General features: G+C 50.0%; 1 long non-coding RNA gene across 1 annotated transcript; it reads right to left on the bottom strand.

Annotated features, from left to right (window-relative positions):
- Nucleotides 1–24,339: 24,339 nt before the first annotated feature.
- On the bottom strand, nucleotides 24,340–25,710 carry LOC125552141. The gene is made up of 2 exons (XR_007303427.1): nucleotides 24,818–25,710; nucleotides 24,340–24,719 (listed from the first exon to the last, which is right to left on the bottom strand). It is a non-coding gene; the product is annotated as an uncharacterized LOC125552141 (long non-coding RNA).
- Between the last annotated feature and the right edge of the window lie 488 nt (nucleotides 25,711–26,198).

Genomic DNA, 26,198 nt, shown 5'->3' with positions numbered 1-26,198 from the left:
ACTAGAGGAGGTAAAATGACTCGGGAACCACTTTATCCTGAGGGACACCCAAAAAGAATTGAACAAGATTCACAAAGAGCTAACACGAGTGCACCTAGTTCTTCTAGAAAGTAAAAGAAAAAGAAAAATGATAGGGCTTTGCATGCTTCTAGTGAACCTGAAATAGAAAAACCTCCTAACAATGATAATGAAGTTTCTATCTCTGATGTTGAAACTCAGTCTGGTAATGAACACTCACCTAGTGATAATGAAAAAGATAATGCTGATGTTCATGAAGACTCTCAACCAAATAATAAAGAACCAGACAATGATATTGAGATAGAACCACTTGTTGATCTTGACAACCCACAACCTAAGAATAAAAGGTATGATAAAAGAGACTTCATTGCTAGAAAGCACGGTAAAGAAAGAGAGCCGTGGGTTCAAAAATCTATGCCTTTTCCACCTAAGTCAACTAAAAAGAATGATGATGAAGAATTTGAACGCTTTGCTGAAATGTTGAGGCCAGTCTTTTTGCGTACTCGCTTGACTGATATCTTGAAAATGCCTCCTTATGCAAAGTATATGAAAGACATCATCACAAATAAGAGAAAAATACCGGAAGCTGAAATCTCCACTATGCTTGCTAATTACACTTTTAAAGATGGAGTACCTAAAAGACTTGGAAATCGGGGAATACCAACTATACCTTGCTCTATCAAAAAGAATTATGTGAAAACTGCTTTGTGTGATTTAGGAGCTGGTGTTAGTGTTATGCCTTTCTCTTTATATAAAAGACTTGATTTGAATAAACTCACACCTACTGAAATATCTTTGCAAATGGCTGATAAATCAACTGCCATATCTATCAGTATCTGTGAGGACGTGCCCATTGTTGTTGCTAATGTTACTATTTTGACTGACTTTGTTATACTTGAGATGCCCGAGGATGACAACATGTCGATTATCCTTGGTAGACCCTTCTTGAATACTGCAGGGGTTGTTATTGATTGCAATAAAATCAAGATCACTTTTCATATCAGTGGTAATGAGCATACAGTGCACTTTACGAAGAAACAATTCCAAGTGAATGGTATTAATGTTATTGAAAAATCTCCGACAATCACTATTGGAAGTTCAAATACTTTTACCTACTGTCAAAAAGAAATATGAAATGCTTATTGTTGGGGACATTCTTATCCCCATTGAGGTAACTTAGTGATATACGAGAGTTCTTCAGTTTCATGCTAATCGAAAGTGGTTGTTAATAAGACATGATCAACCTTATTAATGCATCATTTTTGAATGGTATGAATTTGATGAATTTAGTAAGCACTACCTTCTATCACTACTTTTTGTTTTCTGTTTTTATTAGTTAAATAAAATAAAATGCCATGTTTTGTCTATTTTCTGATTTTCCCGTGCAATAAAAAATGACCCAAAAATAAAAGTTCTCAGAATGCCCTGAAAATTTAATGCGATTTTTCTGAATATTTTCTGAATTTTTGGTGCAAATAACATTAGAGGGAGGTGCACCATGTGGGCACAACCCACCTGGGCGCGCTAGGACCCCCAGGCGTGCCATGGTGGGTTGTGGTCCCCATGTGCCCCCCCCTCACTTATCTCTTTACACCACATCATCACTTACCTTCAGAAAAAATCCCCATTGCTCTCTCTCCCGTGTTCTTGCTCTCAAACCCGCGGATTTCGATCTCTTTGCTCGAAGCTCCGTTTCCGAAACTATTTCGGGGGATTGTTGCTTGGTATGTGACTCCACCGTTTGTCCAATTAGTTTTTGTTTTAGTGGTTTATATTTTGAATAATTAGCTACTCTTGGTGCTGCTGTAGATGAGCTTGCATGTTGAATTCTTAGAGTTCTAAGTAGTTTGAATGCTTGCTATGGCCTCTATGTATCCCTATGAGTAGTTACTACCAATCTTATAAAGTTTTGTTGATAAATTTTTGTCACTCAAAATTTTTCAAAAAATTGTACGTGAACACGATGAACCTTTTCGGAAGGAGTTCTTCGAGGAGGCGATCCTCGGGGGCATCTTCTAGTGACAGCTCCGCTCGCCGGTCATATGTTGAAACAAGTGAAAGTTTCACATGAGATGCCGCCACCAAAACATGATTATGGCCTTGCGACGAGTATATGATGCGTGTGGGCATTAAGGAGGAATTTGAGCAATATGTTCACAATGCCGGTCTCCGTCCATACATTTCATATAAGTGCGAACAATGCCACATTCTTACTGAATCGTTTGTCAAAGGATTTAAATTCCACCCCCATGAGTCTAGGGTGTTGTTTATGCTTTATGATAATCCATTTACCATCTCACTAGAAATTTTGCTTACCTCTGCAAACTTCCATTCTGGGGTTCGCTTGAGGAACCGCCAAGGGCTGAATACCAATCTTTCTTGACTGATCTTTGCTACGATGAGACAAGGGGAGCGACACAAGGCAGAATAAAGAGCATTCATTTTCCCGCAATTTAGTACTTTGCATTATTTAATGGGAAATGTATAGTAGGCAAGCAAGACTGTAGTACACTTTGTGCTACAGACTTGAGCCTCATACACACCGCTCTAACCGGTGAAAGGAATTATAACCTTGGAGCGATTGTTGCATGCAGACTTCAGCATAACGCTAACAGTGGCTGGTTCTATGGTGGAATTTATGCCACCCGTTTAGCACGAGGGCTGGGTGTTGCACCTTTGCCCTTTGACCCTATCCTACCCACGCAGTATTTGGACTTCGACACCTTAAAAGATCATAAGGTCCTTAAAGGAAAAACTGATAACTTCACTTATAATCTATTGTTTAACAAAAAAATCTGTTGTGCACACATATTTTCCTGTGCCTGCTCTTTTTGACTATCACAGCAAAGGAAGATATTTTGTTCTTGAGAGCAAGGCCCAAGATCACAACGCAGTAGTGGAGGCAACACGGTAGGCCGAGGCGTCCGCACTGAGATCCTCCGTGAGCTACCATGCACGCCAACAACTACCATCCAGGCTATTGATCGATTACCAAGTTAGGCCAAAAGCCTAAGCTTGGGGGAGTACGTGTTCTCACCAACATTACATTCATGTCCACTTATTTTCATTTGTCCGTGTTCACACTTTTTCATTGTATCATCCCTGCTTAGACTTATTTTTCTTGCCTTCTTCTTGTGTGTTTGAAAAAAGTTTAGAAAAACCAAAAAAATTTGTTGTAGTTAGTTTACTTTCTATGCATGCTTAGTAGTAATATTAAAAAGAAAACCCAAAAAGATTTCCTTGTTCTTCTTTTGCTTGTTGGGAGCTTTTCCGTGTAAATAGTTTTTCTTGTTTTTGCTTTTCCTTTTTATTTGCTTTTTCAAGAAAACCAAAAACTCCAAAAATATTTCAGTATGTTTCTCTGAATTTCTTTCCTTTTATTCGAGTTGTACCGAGGAGAAGACCACGATCAAAATGTTGAGTGGCTCTCATATGAATAACAGTTGAACTAATAAAGAGCCCATATTACCTTGTCTTCTCCTGTTGATTAAAATGTTTGCAGATTCCAGCTTAGTCCATGGCACTCTTGCACCATTATTATTTTCACATCGTTCAGTCGTACAAGTGAAAGGCAATAATGACGACATTCGATGAACTAGCCGTGGCAGAGAGAAACTGGTATGAACTCGACTTGTTCTGTTTGTGTAAATATGTTTAACCTAATATCCATGATTCATCCCATTATGATTAAACATGTTTGCAATGACAATTAGAGACTATAGTTTCTCATGCCATGCATAAGTAGCTGGGAGTGAATAATGATTTATCTTTGATATCAACATTGCGTTAAAATTATTGTGATGTAGTATGAGGATATGGTATCCTCCTCTGAATGTTCGAGTGGCTTGACTTGGCACATGTTCATGCATGAAGTTGAATCAAAACCAACATAGCCTCTACGATATTTATGTTCATGGTGACCATATCCTACTCATGCTAGTGCCCAATGTTACTTATGCATAATGCATGTTCATGATCTTTGTTGCTCTCTAGCTGGCCGCTTCTCAATCTAATTGCTAGCCTTCACTTGTACTAAGTGGGAATTCTTCTTGTACATCAAAAACCTTGAACCCAGAGTTATTCCAGATGAGTCCACCATACCTACCTATATGCGGTATTACCCTGCCGCCCTAAGTAAATTTTCATGTGCCACCTCTGAAAACTTCTAAAAATACCCCTTTGTGTGCCTGGATCGTTCATGGAACGACAGGAGGTGGTCGGTATCTTCCATGCTAAGCAGGCTATTCTCAGGTCGAGTGTTTATTCACTCGCCATCGCACGAGAAAAGGGCAGTAATAGGGATGCCCAGTCCCAAACTGTAAACACAAAAAGAGTTAATCTCTCAAATAATCAAACAAAAACTCCCAATGGAGTCAAAACCTTTACTTTTTATCGCTTGGGAACCGCCACTAGCGTGTTTAGCATGGAAGATATTGATAAATGATGGTCGTGAAGTAAATGGAAGGGTGCATGTCTCAAAATATCATTTATCTCTGTTTTAAAAACTTGAGCTCTTGCACCTCTGCAAATCACTGCTTCCCTCTGTGAAGGGACTATCTATTTACTTTTATGTTGTGTCATCACCTTCTAAAACAAGCGCTAGAACCTGAGAGCACAACTGTCATGACTTATGCATTGTGTGTAGCTAATGTTGGGTGCATCATGAATGGATCTTTTCTACCATGAATTACAATGTTTAGTTGCTGCTTGGACTTTGGAGGTGCTCTGCATTAATGTTTTGCGGTCTCAAAAAGGGCTAGCGAGATACCACTATTGTCATATTATATCGTGGCTGTTTTGACAACGTGTTGCCGTTTGAGATGTCTTATTATTGCTCGCTAGCTGATTATGTCATTGATATGAGTTAATATAATCTTTAAGAGTTATTGTCGGCATGGTTAGTTATAATGTTGGCTAAAACCTCGGTGTTGTTTAAGCTTATTTATGCAAACAAGAGCAAAAGAGTTCATAAAAGTTTTTCTTTTTCACTTTCAGTTTATCAACTGAATTGCTTGAGGACAAGCAATGGTTTAAGCTTGGGGGAGTTGATAGGTCTCCAACGTATCTACTTTTCCTAATGCTTTTCCTCTTGTTTTGGACTCTAATTTGCATGATTTGAATGAAACTAACCTCGGACAAATGTTGTTTTCAGCAGAACTACCATGGTGTTGTTTCTGTGCAGAAATAAAAGTTCTCGAAATGGAACGAAACTTTGCGAGGAATTTTTATGCAATAAATAGGAATTTCTGGAGCCAAGATCCACGGGATAGGGGCACCTAGGTGGGCACAACCCACCAGGGTGCGCCCCCCTCTCTTGGCGCGCCCAGGTGGGTTGTCCCCACCCGGTGGCCCTGCAGACCCTGAAACCGACGCTATAAAATCCTAATTTTCTAGAAAAAAACAGGGAGAAAGAATTATCACGATCCACGAGACGAAGCCGCCGTCACCTCCTGTTCTTCATCGGGAGGCAAGATCTGGAGTCTGTTTGGGGCTTCGGAGAGGAGGATCTTCGTGCTTCGTCATCACCAACCCTTCTCCATCGCCAATTCCATGATGCTCCCCACCGGGAGTGACTAATTCCTTCGTAGGCTCGCTGGTCGGTGAGGAGTTGGATGAGATTCATCATGTAATCGAGTTAGTTTTGTTAGGGCTTGATCCCTAGTATCCACTATGTTCTTAGATTGATGTTACTATGACTTTGCTATGCTTAATGCTTGTCACTTTGGGCCCGGGTGCCAATTCAGATGTGAACTGTTTATGTTATCACCATTATATCCATGTTCTAGATCCGATCTTGCAAGTTATAGTCACCTACTACTTGTTATGATCCGGCAACCCCGGAGTGACAATAGTCAGGACCACTCCCGGTGATGACTGTAGTTTGAGGAGTTCATGTATTCACTATATGTTAATGCTTTGTTCTGGCTCTCTATTAAAAGGAGGCCTTAATATCCCTTAGTTTCCAATGTGGACCCCACTGCCACAGGAGGTTAGGACAAAATATGTCATGCAAGTTCTTTCCATAAGCACGCATGACTATTTACATAATACATGCCTACATTATATTGACGAACTGGAGCTAGTGCCGTATCGCCCTAGGTTATAACTGTCTCATGATGAATATCATCCAACAAGTCACTGATCCAATGCCTACAAATTTATCTTATATTGTTCTTGCTAAGTTACTACTGCTATCATCACTATTACGCTTGTAACAAAATTACTGCTATCAATGTTACCGTTACTATTGCTGCTGTCACCACTATCAAAACTATCATATTACTTTGCTACTGATTACTTGCTGCAGATAATTAATCTCCAGGTGTGGTTGAATTGACAACTCAACTACTAATACCTTCAAATATTCTTTGGCTCCCCTTGTGTCGAATCTATAAATTTGGGTTGAATACTCTACCCTCGAAAACTGTTGCGATCCCCTATACTTGTGGGTTATCGCCGGGACTAGCATATTTGTCAGCTCGGGTGTAGCCGAGTCTTCAGACAGCGGAGCCGGACACTTAATCCGCTCTGCCTTTTCTATCCAGCCTTGTATGAGGGACAGAAAACTCATTATATCTAAGAAACTTATTGATCGAATATATATTCGGGAAAATCATACTTACCGGTGTGGCTAGATTCTCGCTGTCAAGACCTATGTCTTTGGTCTTCTTCGGCCACGCTTTTTGGGCCTTGAATATCAGCTTCTAGATTTCTTCGTGTGTTGTGCCGAAGAAGTGCTTTAGGGTCCGTGGATCCTCCGGATTGAACTCCCACATGTGAGAGGGCCGGAGTTGTCAGGGAAGAATCCGGCGAAAGAGCAGCACCTAAATCACGTTAGTGAGACTGTTGTTCTTTCCTATCATGTTTGTGATGCGCTTTTGCAGCATCAACACTTCTGCTATGGATCCCCAGTCCAGACACTTAGTGGTCCATGAGGTGAGCTACATAGGTGGTCCGGATCTGAATTCAGGAGTGGCCGCCCACTTGGCGTCGCGGGGTTCGGTGATGTAGAACCACTCCTGCTGCCACACCTTGACAGTCTCCATGAAGGCCCCCATTGGCCAAACAGTGTTGGGGAGCTTTCTCACAATGGCGCCGCCGCAGTCCGCATGCTGCCCGTCGACCACCTTCGGCTTCAGATTGAAGACCTTGAGCCATAGGCCGAAGTGTGGGGGGATACGGAGCAGCACCTCGCACATGACAATGAACGCCGAGATGTGGAGGAAAGAATTCGGGGCTAGATCATGGAAATCTAGCACATAGTAGAACATGAGGCCCCGGACGAAGGGGTGGAGGGGAAACCCTAGCCCACAGAGGAAGTGGGGGATGAATACAACCCTTTCGCCAGGCTCTGGAGTGGGATGACTTGATCCTTGGAAGGGAGCCTGCGCGCAATGTCCGCAGACAGGTATCCTGCCTCCTGGAGCTCCTTGGCATCCTTCCCGGTGACGGGGGAGGCCTCCCACTTGCCCTTTGAGCCAGATCTTGACATGTCTAGGGAGACTGGTGGCAGTGGGAAAGATTGAAGATTGGGCGCTGGAGCTTGAGGATGAGAAAGCAGGAGAAGGAAGAAGGCATGGGGAAAAGAGGGATCTTTATCCTCTTATATAGGCAGTGAATATCAAACGCCCCCCACAAGCCTTAAAACTCGCATGTTCCCGAGGGGTCGTGTGAATGGTATGGTTGGATTACCCAAAAACCATATTGATGAGGATCTCGTAATGGGCGGACACGATCTCTGTTTTGACAAGACGTGGCAATATAGGTTGTGCCTTGAAACGCGAAGTGGGAGGTGTAAAAACGGTTTGAAATGTTAAGAGGCCAGACGTGACGTTTCGCTGAAAAAAGTTGTCAGTGGAAGGACATTGTTTTGATTGATATCTTGCCTTCATGGCTAAGGGTTGTAACAATTATACAGAGCCGAACACGGTTCTTTTGTTCAGAAGATTGCTTCGAAGTATTCAGGAGGAGGAACCTGCCTTGCAATGCCGAAGACAATCCGTATGCCAAACATATCGTCAGTGAAGACATGTTCAGGGGCTACTGAGGGAGTCCTGGATTCAGGGGTCCTTGGATGTCCGGGCTATTTGGTATGGGCCGGACTAATGGGCCATGGAGATATAAAGCGAAAGACTTTCCCCCGTGTCCGGGTAGGACCCCCCTATGCGTGGATGGCAAGATTGGTGTCCGGATATGTAATTTCCTTCCTCTGTGAACCGGCTCTGTACAATCCTAGGCCCCTCCGGTGTGCATATAAACCGAAGGGTTTAGTCCATAGAGGCTATCAGAATTCATACAGGCTAGACATCTAGGGTTTAGCCATTATGATCTCGAGGTAGATCAACTCTTGTAACCCCTATACTCATCAAATACAATCAAGCAGGACGTAGGGTTTTACCTCCATCAAGAGGGCCCGAACCTGGGTAAAAACATCGTGTTCCCTATGTCGCTTGTTACCTTCGATCCTCAGATGCATAGTTCAGGACCCCCTACCCGAGATCTCCCATTTTTGACATCGACACCTATGTTTTAGATTATATAATGTAACATGGTGTGTCGATAGCGGCATTCATTGCACTATAATTACCATGTTTTAATCCTGGACCAGAGACGCATGTGTGGCACCCCTGTCTGGCGCAGATGGGTTGCCTGCACGTGCCCAGGATAACTTCCCCGCATGCGCCAGTATCATGGTACATAGTTCCAAACATAGCTTTATTGATAATACAGGGTACATAGCCCAATTACAACGGGGTCTATCCTGTATAACTCCATGGTATAGTTATTTGGCAGCGGAAGAAATAAATGACAGTCGAAGACTAGGTTGATGGCTTGGTTGGGCTTCACAACTCACATGACTGGCTGGGGCGACCATCTAGCTTATCCATCTTCTCCTGAATCTGGCCACGTGCAAGGCCATGTAAGTACTGTGAACGTACTTGCAAGATAGATGATTATATAGCAATCAAGAAAACAAGTAACATCGCAATAACAAAGTTTATGCAATACAGCAATAATACTATCCAAGCAAGGGTACGAATATACTTACCTCTAGACTAGAAAGTAAATGCACCTGACTCACCGAGACCACGTCTTGCGTGCAATCCGAACAACACTATGCCTTCCACAAATCCACTTACTGAAATAGTGGTACGATTGTACCGACCAAAATACTATCATGCAATTCTTTCCTCAACTTGACCATTTCTAAATTTAAGTTGACTGATTCAAGTGGTCAAGACTCTGCACCATATCCTCTTTCTCCTTTACATAGGTGGCCTTACATTAAAGTTAACGTAATCTAAAGTGGCCAATTTTTTTATTAAATGATGACTTGAAATACTTTACTCAACATTGACACCATGTCCTCCTTAACTATACTCTAGTAAGTGAATGAAAAGTTAGTGGCTTACTCCCGAACTTTTGTCCATGACCGTGGATTGATACGTCTCCAACGTATTGATACCTCTCCGTCGTATCTATAATTTTTTATTGTTTCATGCCAATATTCTACAACTTTCATATACTTTTTGCAACATTTTATATTATTTTGGGACTAACATATTGATCTAGTGCCCAGTGTCAGTTCATGTTTGTTGCACGTTTTTTGTTTCGCAGAATATCCATATCAAAAGAAGTCCAAACACGATAAAATTTGCGGAGATTTATTTTGGAATTTATTTGATTTTTGGGAAAAAGAGTCAATGCGAGACGATGCTTGAGGGGGCCACAAGCTCAGACGGCTTGCCCCCTACCCTGGGCATGCCGGGCAGGCTTGTGGGGCCCCTGTAAGGCGGTTGGTGCCCTTCTTCGGCCGTAAGAAAGCTAATATCCGGATAAAAATCGTGTTAAAGTTTCAGCCCAATCAGAGTTATGAATCTTCGGGAATTTAAGAAACAATTAAGGGCCAGGAAACAGGAACACGAAATAGAAGAGAATAGAGAGAGATCTAATCTTGGAGGGGCTCCTGCTCACCGGGAGCCATGGAGACCATGGACCAAACGGTAAACCCTCCTCCCATCTAGGGGGAGGCCAAGGAAGAAGGAGGAGGGGGGCTCTCCCCCCTCTCTCATAGTGGCGCCAGAATGCTGTCGGGGCAATCATCGTGTGACGGCAATCTACACCAACAACTCTGTCATCTTCATCAACACCTCCATCACCTTACCTCATCTATATTCACCGGTCCACTCTCCCGCAACTTGTTGTACCCCCTACTTGAACATGATGCTCTATGCTTCATATTATTATCCAATGATGTGTTGCCATCTTATGATGTTTGAGTAGATTTTTGTTGTCCTTTGGGGTAATTGGTGAATTGCTATGATTGGTTTAATTTGCTTGTGGTTATGTTGTTGTCCTTTGGTGTCCATCATATGAGCGTGCATGTGGATCACACCATAGGGTTAGTTGTATGTTGATAGGACTATGCATTGGAGGGCAAGAGTGACAGAAGCTTCTTCTTACCATAGAAATTGTCGGTGGAAATGACACCTATGGGGTCACTGGGATCCCTTCTATGGTTGGCGAGCGCGAGGTTGTGCCAAGAGTGGGTCTGACAGGAAGCACACGGATCGTTTACCCAGGTTCGGGCCGCGAAGATGCGTAATACCCTAGTCCTGCTTTGGTGGATGTATTTGAGTGTTTTTGTGTTCATGAGCTAGCTACAGGGTGCAAATTGCCCAAAAGAGCTGAATCCCTATCCTGGTCGCCTCGGGCCTCCGTTTATAGGAAAAAGGGGTTGCCATAGTGGCACATAGGAGGTGGAAAGGTCTATAGTTGACAAGCCTATCCTCTGGGACCGTCGTACAAACGCATTTAATGCGTTGTTGACGTGTCATCCTTGCTTTATCGGGGACGCCAGGGAAGCACGTCCCAGCTGTCGCCGCCTCGCCTGGCCTCGACACGCGTCAGAGCTGATGAGGCATCATGGCGCCACGTTGGCTGGCTGCTGGGCTGGCACGGTGGTGGACCTTCATGAAGGGTCGCATGCCGCCACGCAGGTGTTTGCTGAGTCGGTGTAGAGGCCGCCCGTCGCCACGCAGGTGCCTGTCTAGCTGGTTGAGCTAGCAGCTGCATGGGGACGGTGCTGGAGTCTTGGCTGGCGCGGGCCTGGCAGTGGCCCTGCTGATGCTCTCGGCAAGGGTCTTGCCGGGGCCTGGCAAGGGTGCTGCTGTGGCGTTGCAGTCGTCCCCGGCAAGGGTCTTGCCGGGGGTCTTGTGGGTTCCCTCGGCTGGGATCCCACCGAGGGTCGCCATCTTCTGGTCTTCATCTGATCTCACATGTTTACGATCTTGACGAAGATTTGCATGCCACCACAGAGGCGCCTCCCGAGCCTTGGTTCCAATGTAGTTGGTTGGGTTGGAGCCTGTGGGCTCAAGGGTGGCTCACTCCGCTGGCATCGGGCAAGTTACCCCGGCAAGGCTCTTGCCGGGGCTGCGGAGGCTGCCTCGGCAAGGATCTTGCCGAGGGAGTCCACCTCGCCCTCTTGCTCTCCTGCGCTTCTGGTCTTGGCGTTGCCTTGGTTGCCTCACGTTTTGTCTTCTCTCCGGCTTCCCTCCTCTGCCCTACTAAGTGTGGCCATGGCGCACGGCTCTGACTGCCCGTGCACAAGTAAAGGGGTCGAAAGAAGCGCCCCTACTTTTGTACACTGACAGGAGCCCCCGGGCCTGGGCCACACATAAGCGCGCCACATTGTTGGTCTAGGCCCAGAATAGTGTGCGGGGCAGGTGGGGCGGATTTTACTGCAGTAAGTTCTCATCCGCTGCGCTTCCCCACGACCTGCGTTGAACGCGCGACATGGAGGGTCGTGCGTGGCGTGGGGGTCATGCATGGGGCGCTTTCCGCATGCATGCGTCACATCGTGGTAAAGAGGCAGCTCGCGCCTTCCCCATAAAAAGAGGAGGGTGAAGAGGCACGACTCATTTACTTGGGCGGAATCGGGCCGTGGTCTTCAAGGCGTCAGTCCCCCGCGATCACGGGGTGGGGAACAGTCGCCTCACCCGTCTCCTAAATTCTGCTTGCTCGCCACATGTCCCCCATGCAGGTGGCAGGCGGTGGAGGCGGGAAACCGGGTCATCGCTGATTGGGGGAGCGGGTCGGTCCCGATCCCCTGCGCCCTTGATGGCCGAATTGGCCGAGTAGGGCGTCCGAGCCCCAACCCCGCTCCTTTATAAGGAGGGGGAGGGGATGGCATCCCACATCCTTTCATCGTCCATCTCCATCCACTTCAGCTCCTTTCTTCCATCAGCCATGGCGAGAGGAGGCGCCGGCCCTTCGATGGTGGCGGCAAGGGTTGCTTCTCGTCAGCGCGTCCCTCCTTCCTAAGAGCTTGTGGCGGTGGAGCCGGCCATGTGAGGAAGGGGAGGGAGAGAGGCCGAGGTCACCGTGGTGCTCGGGGGTGAGGGGGACGAGGTGGCGCATCGGCCTCGCCTTTGCCATCGATGCCTCCCTCGATGGAGGGCCACGTCGGGGACCAGCCTCGCGAGTTCTTCATTAGGTTGCACCAGCCACCGCGTCGCCACCTACGTCTCCCTACCCCTTTTGCTCGGGAGATGGAGCTCAATCCACCCCAGACCCTCAGGGTGCACATGAGGGGCTGCGGGAATGGCGGCACGCGGGTCGATGTCGACTTCCTCGCTCCTCACGTCATGTACCTCCGCCACGGATGGAAGACGTTCACTCGCATCCACAGCCTGACGGCAGGGCTTGTCCTCCACTTCAAGTTAATGGAGGGTGTCCTGCTCTCCGTCAAGGTCTTTGGAGATATTGGAACTCGCCTGAAGTGCTGCGTGGAGAGCTCCTCCGACGATGAAGACTCCTCTTCAAGCTGCAGTGATGAGGAGGGCAGCAACAGCGACGATGAGAGTGTCGAGCGGGGTCACATCGACCTCGTCTCCGACTGACCGCGTCGCCCCGCCCTATGTCGTGTGGCCTACCGAGGGCCTTCCTCGTCAAGCTCTCCATCGGGGCACTCCCCGTCGTCTCCTTGGGCGGCTGGCGTAGGAGGGCCGGAGAAGTCGACGAAGGTGGGTGGAGGCCATCAAGTCGGAGTACGTGGGCACCGACGCCTTCATCGTGTATTGCCGGCCCAAAGCCTCATCTTCCAGATCCCCTCCGGCACCGGGACGTTCTCTTGGTGCCTTCTACTCCTCGCACCTCGCCTAGGTGCTCTTTTTGCCCTCCTGCCATCTTGTTCCACCTTCCGAGGAGAGGGACAAGAAAGGGATTATGGGCATCTTATCTCTTTTTAGTTTCTAAGCATGCGGGCACTTGTTAGATTTAAAATTTGTAACCCCCTTGCTCATGTTTTTAATTCCGTATGAACTGTACCTGTATGGGATGTTTTTAATGAAAAAGGGAGCTTGCTGGGTTCTCCGTGCGTGAGCGAGGCCCATGCCAAGGAACGAATCCTTGTTATTTTTAAGATAAACATTGTCGCCCGGCAATAAGCCTTGCCGTCCCCTGACTTCAATCGACCATTCTCACGCTTTTGGTGGAGGCAGGGGCGAAATAGAGTTAGACCCTTCGTTTATTTCCTTGCCACCGCGTCTATGACCTGGTTCTGTCCCAGGGACTTGGGTACAAAAAAAGGGGAAGCATGGTGGTCTTGGAGCAAAACGAGGTTTCATTTGTCCCAGTTCCATACAGAAATGCACAACAGGGGATGAAGGACTTATCTGAATCCGTGGCCCCCGGCAACTATGGCTTGCCAAGGTTAGATCATTGTGTCTTCAGCCCCCGGCAGTCTTGGCTTGCCGGGGCCAGAGCGTCGGTTCGTTTTCTTTCTCCCAAGCGGCTCACCAGAAGCGTCCACATGCCCTGTGAACCAAAGAAGACAGAAAGACACACACTCGACCTCTAGGCTAGGGGTTAGTCGCCACTATGCACTCTCAACCCTAACCGAGGGAGAGACTTAACCTAGCATGCATGCTAAAACTTAGGGCGCCAGCGCTTCATTTATTTATGCTCAGGGTCTGCGCCTGGCTTTGTACAAAGGGTTACATGCCTCGTCGGCAAGGCTTGTACAAAAGGTGGGTTGCCGGGGGGCCCGACAACCGCGCCTTATGGGTAAAACTTGCAAAGATGTTCAATGTTCCAGGAGTTTCTCACTGGAATTGCATCATCGGTCTCCCGGCGGACTGCACCAGGCGTGGTGACTCGTATTACCCCATAAGGGCCTTCCCACTTTGGTGTCAACTTGTTAGAATTCTTGGCCGATTGAACGCGCCGAAGAACAAGGTCGCCTTCCTCAAAGCTTTGGGCATGAACCTTGCGGCTATGGTAGCGGCGCAAGGCTTGCTGGTAGCGTGCTACTCTCACAGCCGCCTGAAGACGATCTTACTCAAGGAGCATTGTGTCATCTTGCCGCAATTGCTCTTGCTCAATCTCGTCGTAAGCAAGCACTCAAGGTGACCCGTATATGAGTTCCGTGGGGAGAACTGCCTCTGCTCCGTATACTAGGGTAAAGGGTGTCTGGCCGGTGCCTCGATTTAGCGTTGTTCTGATCGACTAAAGAACCGTCAGGAACTCATCAATCCAGCGCTTTTCGCTCTTGTGCAGCCTATCAAAAGTCTTTGTCCCCAGGCCTCGCAACACTTCAGCATTTGCCCTCTCCGCCTGGTCGTTGCTCCATGGGTGTGCCACGAAAGCGAAACATACCCTGTTGCCAAGGTCTTGGATGTATTGCATGAAGGTGTGGCTTGTGAAATGTGTGCCATTGTCGGTGATGACTCTATTTGGCACACCAAAACGGCACACTAGCCCCCTGAAGAACTTGACGGTTGACTATGCTGTCACCTTCCTCACTGCTTCCACCTCTGGCCACTTTGTGAACTTGTCGATCGCAATGTACAAGTACTCAACGCCCCCGACGGTGCGGGGGAAAGGGCCCAGGATGTCGAGCCCCCGGACCAAGAATGGCCAGGAAAGAGGGATTGTTTGAAGGGCTTGAGCTGGTTGATGAAGCTTCTTTGAATGGAACTAACACGCTTCACACTTGGTTACTAGTGCCGTTGCATCCTGGAGGGTAGTGGGCCAGAAGAAACCTTGCCGGCTAGGGCCCTCGACCCTATGTGGGAGCCACATATGCCTTCGTGTATCTCCGCCAACAGCTCCAGTCCCTCCTCTCGGGGAATGCACTTCAATTTCACACCGTTCGGTCTCTTCCTGTACAGGACATCATCGATGAACTGATACATGGCAGACCGACGGGCTACTTTCTCCGCTTCTTCCTGCTCCTCAGGAAGCTCCCCTGTTTGGAGGAATCAGACGGTATGCTGCGCCCATGCCAGAGCCTGGGGCTCGACGGCAAGGACCAAAGGCATTTCTTCTACCATGGGAGCGGCCGTCTCTACGGCCAGGGCTTGACGGCCCACCGAAATCAATCGCTCCTCGGCAGGCTCAGAATCCGCGGCAACACCCTTGCCGGCGGCCCCTGGGGGCTCAGCAGGAATGTACTTGCCGGGGCCTGATTTCCTCCGTTTGTTCTGCTCTGTTGATGGTTCGACGGATGGTTGAGTTAACCGAAGCAAAAAAGTACCTAGTTCCACAGGTAGCTTGAATGCAGCACGCTTTGACAGGTAATCGACGATGTCATTCTCCGCTCGGGGAATGTGCTCCGCTTGTATACCATCAAAGCGCTCCTCCAGCTTCCTCACCTCATCTACTTAGGCCTCCATCAACGGGCTCTAATAATCTTTGTTAACTTGTCTGACGACAGGATGTGAATCACCCCTGACGATGAGCTTCTTGACCCTGAGGTCCACCACGATCCTGAGGCCGGCAAGCAACCCCTCATACTTAGCACTGTTGTTGGTGGACATCTCCTTGGGAAAGTGCATCTAGATTACATACTTGAGGTGCTCTCCGGTGGGTGCGACGAGCAGCACACCAGCACCGGCTCCTTGTAGCGAGAAAGCCCCATCGAAGTACATGATCCAGTTGTGACTTGCTTCCTTGCCGGGGAGGGTGGTCTCCTGGATTTCCTCGTCAGGCGTTGAGGTCCATTCTGCAATGAACTCCGCCAAGACTCTGCTCTGGATTGTCGAAGTACTTTCAAACTTCAAACCAAAGCTCGAAAGCTCCAAGGCCCACTCCACAATCCTTCCGATTGCGTCTGGGTTGTGCAGTATCCGTTGTAATGGGAGGCGGGTGACGACGGTGATTTCGTGAGCTTGGAAGTAGTGACGCAGCTTCCTTGAGGCCATAAGGAGGCCGAAGAGCAATTTCTGCACACCAGACTACCTTGACCTAGCCCCCTGCAGGAGGGAGCTGGCAAAGTAAACCGGGTGCTACATCATCTTCTTCTTCTGCACCACCTCATTTGATTGCATGGGGCCTGTCCTGATGGCATCAGACTCCGCCGGGGGCCTTGCCTTGCCAGCATCGGGCCTTGCCGGGGGAACCTCTGGCTTGCCATCCGCCAGTCCCACCGTCGCCACTGCCTCTTTACCGACCTCCCTCTGCACCACTAGAGTGGCACTCACCACTTGATTCGTCGCCGCCAGATACAACAGCAACGGCTCTTGTGGTTTAGGCACAACCAGTATTGGTGTAGAGGAAAGGTATTTCTTCAGATCCTGCAACGCTGCCTCAGCCTCTGGGGTCCACTCCATTGGGCCCGCCTTCTTCAAGATCTTGAAAAAGGGAAGGGCACGCTCAGCGGACTTGGAGATGAATCTGCTCATGGCGGCAACACAGCCAGTGAGCCGACGCACATCTTGATCCGCTTGGGTGCCTCAATCTGCTCAATAGCCTTGATTTTTTCCGGGTTTGCCTCGACCCCACGCCGCGACACAAAGAACCCGAGAATTTTGCCGGACGGAACACCGAAGACACACTTCTCAGGGTTCAGTTTGAGGTTGATCTTGCGTAGGTTGGCAAACGTCTCTTCTAAGTCTCGTACAAGGGTTGCCTTGTCCTTGGTTTTGACCACTATGTCATCCATATAAGCTTCCATATTTCTATGTAGCTGGGGCTCAAAACCAATTTGCACCGCCATTGCGAATGTCGAGCCAACACTCTTCAACCCAAAAGGCATCCATAAAAAGCAATACGTACCACATGGGGTAATGAATGTTGTCTTCTCTTCGTCTTCCTTTGCCATGAAGATCTAGTGGTAGCCCGAGTAGGCGTCGAGGAAGGATAACAGATCGCACCCGGCCGTGGAGTCAATAATCTGGTCAATGCGCGGCAACGGGAACGGGTCCTTAGGACAAGCCTTATTGATATCTGTGTAATCGATACACAGCCTCCACTTGCCGTTCGCCTTGCGCACCACCACCGGATTGGCCAACCACATTGGATGGCGCACCCCTCTCACCAAGCCTGCTGCTTCCAACTTCCTGATCTCCTCTGTGATGAATCCCTGCCATTCCAAAGCTTGCTTCTTGACCTTCTGCTTGACGGCTCGCGCATGGGGACAGACAGCAAGATGGTGCTCAATCACTTCCCTGGGAACGCCGGGGATGTCGGATGCTTTCCATGCAAACACATCGACATTCGCCTGTAGGAAAGTGATGAGCACGCCTTCCTATTTGCTGTCGAGGGTGGAGATTATGGTGAAAGCCCCTCCCGTGCCATCCTCCTTGACGGGCACCTTCTTGGTCTCTGGCGACGTAGCTTTGGATTTCTTGCTCTTGCCGGTGGAGCTCTCCGGCACGTCCTCAACGGTAGCACAACACTCCGAAGAGGTGCGCTTGCAGGAGTGGGTGCGAGAGGTCCTGCCAGTCTTCTTCTTCCCACCCGGGACTTCGGCGGCAGGAGCAGGCGCCTTAGCGGCAGCTGTTGCAACTGCTTCTCGGTAGAGTTGGTCAGCGCAGATCAGCGCATCCTTCTTGTCGTAGGGGACGGTGATGATGGTCATCGGCCCAGGCATCTTCAGCGTGTTGTAGGCATAATGCGACACCGCCATGAACTTGGCTAGTGCCGGGCGACCGAGGATCCCGTTGTAGGGCAAGGGGATCTCGGCTACATCGAAGACAATCCTCTCTGTCCTGTAGTTCAACTCGCCTCCAAACGTCATAGGCAATATGACCTTCCCCTTCAGCTGGCTCCTTCCCGGGTTGACCCCTTGAAACATGCCCGTTTCCTCGAGGTCTCCATCAGGAATTTGCAGCCTTTTGATCACAGCGGGTGAGATCAAGTTCAGGCCGGCCCCACCGTCAACCAGCATCTTGTTCACCTTGAGGTTGTGTATCGTTGGTGAGACCAACAACGGCAAACACCCGACCGCAGTTGTGCGGTTAGGGTGGTCCTTGGTGTCAAAGATGAGGGGCGTGCTGGAACACTTCAGTGGCTTCTGAGCGTCGAACGAGGGCTCCGCTGTTGTGATCTCACGCGCCCACTGTTTGAGCTGGTGGTGAGAAGTATGCAACGAGGCACCACCATTGACGCACATGGCCTCCGTAGCCTTCTGGAACTCATGCTCGCCGGACACGTCGTCCTCGTCATGATCATCGTCTTCCTTCTTCTTGTCGCGGCCCCGAGCGGGCCTCTCTTGCTGATTGTCCTTGCCGCGGCGGCCCCCTTGGCCACCACGCTTCTTGTCAGATCCTTCGGCACCATCCTGACCCTTCTCCTTGTCCCGTCTCTCATATTCGGCTTTTTGCTTTTCAGCAAGCAGCTCAACTTGTCGGTAGTTCTAGAGGTCGTGGCCCTTGGTGCGGTGGATCTTGCAATACTGCTTGTCGGAGCCCACTGGCTTGTCGGTGGCTGCCAAGGCCCGGCAAGCAGCGCACCCGGCAATCTCCTTGCCGGGGTCGTCTGCTTTGGCCTTCTTGGTGGCGCCGGTGTCGTCGGATCCCTCGACGGCAAGCACGGCCTTGCCCTTGCGTTTCCTGTTGCGACGCCGACCCTTCTTTCTTGGGGCGGCGGTGTCTTCGTCGGTAGAGTCGGTTTCCGCACCGGCGTCTTCGCCGGGGTACTTCCTTCCCTCTTCAGCCCGGGCACATCTATCAGCCAGAACGTAAAGTTCGGCCACGTCCTTGACCTTGTTCATTGCCAGCTCTTCACGCATCTTGCGGTTACGCATAGTCTGATGGAATGCGCTGATCACGGTGACAGGATGAACATCTAGGATGTTGTATTGCACTCGGCTGAACCTCTGTATGTACTTGCGCAGGTTTTCACCTTCCTTCTGGGGAATGATATGCAAATCACTCGCCTGGCCATGAGCTTGGTGGCCTCCAGTGAAGGCACCAACGAACTCATGACACAGGTCTGACCAAGAAGAAATGGAATCTGCCGGCAAGTGCATCAACCAAGACATGACATTAGGTTTCAGGGCCAACGGGAAGTAGTTGGCAAGCACCTTGTCATCACGAGCTCTAGCGGCTTGCATTGCGATGGTGTAGATGCTGAGGAACTCTGACGGATGGGTCTTGCCGTTGTACTTCTCGCCGACGTCGTGCTTGAACGTGCGGTGGGACGGCCATGGAACTACCGCAGCTCACGGGTAAAGGCTGGGAACTCACCTCATAAGGTAGGCCGCCGGAGCCTCCCGATGCTAGGTGGTCCATAGCGGCCCCCGCCCGCCTGTCTGACTGGTGGCGCGTATCACGCTGGCGCTCGATGGTGGTTCGAGCGTCTTCATGGGCTCACTCCCGAAGAACCTGGCGTTGGTCACGGTGGGTCCGTGGGTCGGACGACGCTATGGAAATGTTATCACAAGCTTCATCACGATGGACCGACATCCGCGGTGGCTAGCGTGAAGGAGGAGAGTGCACCATGGCTGCGGCGCCTCCGCCGCCCCCCCCACCGCTGGCGTGTAGTGGCTCGATGGAGCGCCGGCCTGAGGGCCCCGCCGGTCATGGCTCATCTTTGTTGGCGACGCCGACGAGGCTCCGGATAGTGGCTCTCCACTCGTCGAGCTTCTCCGCAGCAGGAGGGAAGTCGAGGAGCAGCTGCGTGCGCGCCAAAGCTTCTGCTGGCGTGGGTGGCGGCGAAAGCTGCGTGGACCGTGGCATGCTTCGACTTCTAAACACGTTAGAAGGAACTCTATCACGGCCCGACGGCTGTGTGCCATTTCTGCCAGCACTTCGGCGGGCATGCTGACCTACTTCGTCCCGCAAATGACGCACATGACTCTCCCCATGGCGGTGTCTAGGGTCACCGGTGTGGTGACACTACTCGTCGCGCGCAACCTGGGAAGAGCGCACTGTGGGCGTCTTGGAGGTCGCCGCGCCGCTCGTGGGTGGTACGGCAACGCCCCCGGAGGGTCCCGTGCCGCCTGTAGGGGGCCCAGCTCCGTCTCTGGATTTCGCGGCGTGCGGCCCGTCGCCTTGCGCACGAACGACGCCGCTCGCCAGGCTTTGACTGCTAGAGTGATGTTGGTGCTCGTGGGTCGCGCCTCGGGTCCTGTCCGCGACTGGCCCGCTGCTCGCCCGCACCAGTACAGGCCGTCCGGCTCCCGACGAACCGACCTATGTGGCCTTCTTCTTCTTGGGGGCCATGATGACAAAGAACGGCTAGGCTGACTGCCAGACCGGATTTTCACAACTGCACCCCTACCCGGCGCGCCAGAGATGTCGGTGGAAACGACACCTATGGGGTCACTGGGATCCCTTCTATGGTTGGCGAGCGCGAGGTTGTGCAAAGAGCGGGTCTGACAGGAAGCACACGAATCGTTTACCCAGGCTCAGCCGCGAAGATGCGTAATACCCTAGTCCTACTTTGGTGGATGTATTTGAGTGTTCTTGTGTTCTTGAGCTAGCTACGGGGTGCAACTTGCCCAAAAGAGCCGAATCCCTCTCCTGGTCGCCTCGGTCCTCCTTTTATAGGAACAAGGGGTTGCCACAGTGGCACACAGGAGGTGGAAAGGTCTATAGTCAACAAGCCTATCCTCTCGGACCATTGGATAAACGCATCCGACGTGCCCTCCTTGCTTTATCGGGGACGCCAGGGAAGCACGTCCCAGCTGTCGCCGCCTCGCCTGGCCTCGACACGCGTCCGAGCTACTGAGGCATCGTGGCGCCACGTTGGCTGGCTGCTGGGCTGGCGCGGTGGTGGAGCCTTAATGAAGGGTCGCATGACGCCACACGGGTGTTTGCTGAGTTGGTGTAGAGGCCGCCCGTCGCCACGCAGGTGCCTGCCTAGCTGGTTGAGCTAGCAACGGCTTGGGGACGGTGGTGGAGTCTTGGCTGGCACAGGCCTGGTAGTGGCCCTGCTGATGCTCTCGGCAAGGGTCTTGCCGGGGCCCCGGCAAGGGTGCTGTTGTGGCGTTGCAGTCGTCCCCGGCAAGGGTCTTGCCGGGGGTCTTGTGGGTTCGCTCGGCTGGGATCCCACCGAGGGTCGCCGTCTTCTGGTCTTCATCTGATCTCACATGTTTATGATCTTGACGAAGATTTGCATGCCACCACAGAGGCGCCTTCCGAGCCTTGGTTCCAATGTAGTTGGTTGGGTTGGAGCCTGTGGGCTCAAGGGTGGCTCACTCCGTTGGCATCGGGCAAGTTGCCCCGGCAAGGCTCTTGCCGGGGCTGCGGAAACTGCCTCGGCAAGGATCTTGCCGAGGGAGTCCACCACACCCTCTTGCTCTCCTGCGCTTCTGGTCTTGGCGTTGCCTTGGTTGCCTCGCGTTTCGGCTTCTCTTCGGCTTCCCTCCTCTTCCCTACTAAGTGTGGCCGTGGCGCGCGGCTCTGACTGCCCGTGCACAAGTAAAGGGGTCGAAAGAAGAGCCCCTCTTTTGTACACCGACAGAAATTGATTCGTACGGGATTGAAGGGGGGCCAATATATCTTAATGCTATGGTTGGGATTTACCTTAAAGAACGTTAGTAGTTGCGGATGCTTGCTAATAGTTCCAATCATAAGTTCATAGAATTCCAAGTAAGGGATGACATTGTAACGCCCACGATGCGGCTATATCTCCCACGTGTCGAAGCACGACTTAAGGGCATAACCACAAAATGGTTTTGTCACAAGAGGGGTAATCTTCACACAATCCCATGTAATGAACAAGAAAGGGATAAAGAGAGTTGGCTTACACTCGCCACGTCACACAATACATAAATATCTCATACATCATCCAAGATACACTCATAGATTGGCTACGATCAAATCCAAATGAAAAAAAGAATATAATCCCCAATTGCTAGATCCCCGATCGTCCCAACTGAGCTCCACCACTAATCATCAGGAAACAACACATAGTAACGACTAATGTCCTCGTCGAACTCCCACTTGAGTTCAGTAGCATCACCTGCACTGCTATCATCGGCACCTGCAACTATTTGGAAGTATTCGTGAGTCATGAGGACTCAGCAATCTCACACCCGCGAGATCAAGACTATTTAAGCTTATGGGTAGGATAAGGTAATGAGGTGGAGCTGCAGCAAGCGCTAAGCAAATATGGTGGCTAACATACGCAAATAAGAGTAAGATGAGAAGCTACGCGACGGTCGGAAAGCTAGAAGTGATCCTGAAACTACTTACGTTCACACATAACCCAAACCGTGCTCACTTCCCGGACTCCGCCGAAAAGAAACCATCACGGCTACACACGCGGTTGATTCATTTTAATTAAGTCAAGTGACGAGTTCTATACAACCAGATATTAACAAATTCCCATCTGCCACATAACCGTGGGCATGGCTCTCGAAAGTTTATACCCTGCAGGGGTGTCCCAACTTATCCCATCACAAGCTCTCGTGATCAACGAAGGATATTCCTTCTCTCGGAAAGAACCGACCAGTTTCGGAATCCCGGTTACAAGACATTCCGACAGTCATAAAACAAGACCAACAAGACAGCCCTAATGTGCCGACAAATCCCGATAGGAGCTGCACATATCTCGTTCTCAGGGCACACCGGATGAACACTACGTGCGGCGACCGAAGACCCCGGGTGAAGGGGTGGCACCGCAAGTGGCTCTAGGTTGGACCAACACTCAAAGGAGCACTGGCCCGGGGGTTAAAATAAAGATGACCCTTGGGTTCACGACCCCAAGGTAAAGTTATAGGTTGTTAGGCAAATGTAAAATCAAGGTTGGGCCTTGCTGGAGGAGTTTTATTCAAAGCGAACTGTCAAGGGGGACCCATAACCCCAACCGCGTAAGGAACGCAAAATCAAGGAACATAACACTGGTATGATGGAAACTAGGGCGGCAAGAGTGGAACAAAACACCAGGCATAAGGCCGAGCCTTCCACCCTTTACCAAGTATATAGATGCATTAATTAAAATAAGAGATATTGTGATATCCCAACATAAACATGTTCCAACATGGAGCAATCTTTAACTTCACCTGCAACTAACAATGCTATAAGAGGGGCTGAGCAAAGCGGTAACCTAGCCGGACAACGGTTTGCTAGGAAGGTGGGTTAGAGGCTTGGCATGGCAATATGGAAGGCATGATGAACAAGTGGTAGGTAGCGCGACATAGCGATAGAACGAACAACTAGCAAGAAAAGATATAAGTGATATCGAGGGTAATGGTCATCTTGCCTGAGATCCCGCAAGGAAGAAGAACGAGTCCATGAAGAATACTAACGGACGTAGACGAACGAATCCTCACAACTCCGAAACAAAACCGAAGCTAACGAGAGAAGCAAACCGCAAAGAAGCAAGCAACATGGTAAACACCCAAGCATAAACATGGCATGATGCACAACCAAGGATGATGCATGTCCGGTTTAAATATGCATGGCATGGCAAAGTGCATAAACAAAACTACAAGTGGAGCTCAACATGTAACAAGATGCATGTTGATGAAACACCACATTCCATTATTTAGTTCACTCCCGGTTAGGTACTCAACAATATTAAATGTTGGTTAACATGACAAGAGGTGAGGCATAAGCAAACCAACTATTTAGTCAAGTTTAAATGAGGCCGAAAATAACAAACAACAATTCCGGAAAATCCCCATATGCATGTTATGAATTTGGTCCTGTTCTGCCCTAAAACATATTTTAGAATTTTTAAACATGCAAAGTAATGCCACCATGTGAAACTAGGCATTTTTGAGGCCGAAAATAACAAACAACAATTCCGGAAAATCCTCATATGCATATTATGAATTTGGTCCAGTTCTGCCCTAAAACATATTTTAGAATTTTTAAACATGCAAAGTGATGCCACCATGTGAAACTAGGCATTTTCCCACCCCATTTACATATATAGATTATTAAATTCGGAGCTACGGTGATTTAGTTATGAATTAAATCATTTTAACATGAAAATTATGAAAATTAGATGCAAACATCATTTTAAACATTTTTAACATGGATGAAAGTTGCATATTATGGAAGTACATGAAAAACTAAGCATTTTACATATATAAACCATTTTGATCCAATGCACCATTTGTGAGTTATTAAATGCATGATCTAGAGGGACTTTTCTGCAAATCTGTTATCTCAGGATAAATGCTAAAAACGCTGGACAGGGAAAAAACATGACGGGCCGAATCAATCTGGCCCAATAGGAGGAAAAACAGAGGAGGGGCGCTGGGGTGTGGCCTCACCCAGCGGCCTTGGGCCAGATCTGGTGCTAGGCTGGGCCTTGGGGGGCGCTGGAGGTCAATGCGCGATCAGGAGGGGTCGAGCCAGTGGTTTGACCGGCGCGTGCGTGAAGCAGAGACATTAGCGGCGGCCGACGGGAGTTGCAATGGCGGTGTGGCGGCACGGCAACGGCGGGGACGAGCAGATCCAGTCGGCGGGGTCGCGCAGGTCGGGCGCGGCCACGGAGGGGCTTGAGCTCCTGGTTCCCTGGGAAAAATGACACCGAGAGAGCGAGGTGAGAGACATACAGGAGAAACGAAGGGAGATGGAGAGGAAAAGATCAGGGGATGGTCAGCGGGACCTACTGGACAGTGAAGAAGCTCCAGCGCGGCGGCTTGGCTCGAAGACGGACTGGGCGCGGGCGTTCCTCCTCCCTGCAACGAGGACGAGACGCGAGGCAAACGAACTGGTCACGCCGAACTAGAGCGACGACGGCGGCCTTCGACTGGAACGGGGCCGGAGGAGGTCGTGGGGATCGAGAAAAGTCGCGGCGGCGGTGATCCCCTCCAGATCCGGTGCGGCTTGGGACCTGGCAAGCCCGCACGAGGTGGAACTTGGGAGCGGCGACTCCTGTCCATGGTGTCGGGGCAGAGCTCCATTGGTTCCTGCAGAAGCAGGAGAAGGAGAGAGAGAGGGGGGGATTAGAGTAGAGGAGGGAGTAGAAGGCAGGGAAGGAGAAGAAGGGGCGCAGGTGAGGGCGGCGGCCTGGTTATGGTTGTCGGCGGGGATGAGGTCTCGAGCGCGAGGAGAAACAAAGGAGGCTGCGACACGAGGTGGCTCTGGTCGCCGGTGGAGCTTGCTCCGGCGAGGCAACCGGAAACGATGGTGGAGTGGTCCTAGACAAGGAGGCTGCAGCCTCAGACACTCGTGGCACAGGGGTGCCCAAAGCAGGCAGCTGATGGCGGTCGGGGGCGATGCTGGTTGGGGATGAGGTGGTCCTCGACTTCCCTGGAAGGAGGCTCGGGCGAGGTGGCTGCCTCGATCGTGGTTGTTGCCTCGATCCAGAATGGATCGAGTGCCGCGGGAGGCTGCGGGAGGTGGACGAGGGGATCGGGGGAGACGCTGGTTCGTGGGGAGAGATCGAAGGGTGGAGGGCTACGGGTTGGAGGATGAGAGGATTTTTGGATCAGGGGTTGGATGCTGGTAGGTGGGGATGAATCCCGAGGGGAAATGGCTGGCGGCGGCTCGATGGGACAAACTTCCTAGAAATTAGGGTTTGGCCCAATATTTATATTGCAACGAGATTAGGGTAGGGCCTACCACGTCCCTACGATCGTAATCGAACGGCTGAGAAAAAATTGGTTAGGAAGTCCAATTAAGAAAACGGAGATGTTTTACAAATGTTTGGGAATTATCCGAACCCAACGGTGACGACTGAGTGGGTCGGGTTCGGGGAAGTTTTCGGACGCGCGAGGGGGTCTGCAAACTGTGCGGAGAGGGGGTCTGACAAAAGGCCATGGAGGCAAGGGGGGTTTGATGGGCTCAGAGAAGAGAGAGAAGATAGCGGTCCGAGAGAAGGTGATGAAGGGAAAGGGAGAAACGACAATGACGACGGATGCAGGTTTTGAAAAACAAAGACGGCAATGAAGTACCGATGCAATGCAAATGATGCCAAGGTGAAATGCAACAAACAAATAAAAACACACGACGATAAGGGAAAACGTGGAAGGCGTCTGGAGCGTCTGT

Source organism: Triticum urartu, chromosome 4 (assembly GCF_003073215.2).
Source record: "Triticum urartu cultivar G1812 chromosome 4, Tu2.1, whole genome shotgun sequence".
Lineage (NCBI taxonomy): Eukaryota > Viridiplantae > Streptophyta > Magnoliopsida > Poales > Poaceae > Triticum > Triticum urartu.
The sequence above is the reverse complement of the archived record's forward strand: the minus strand, read 5'-3'. Positions and strand labels throughout refer to the sequence as shown.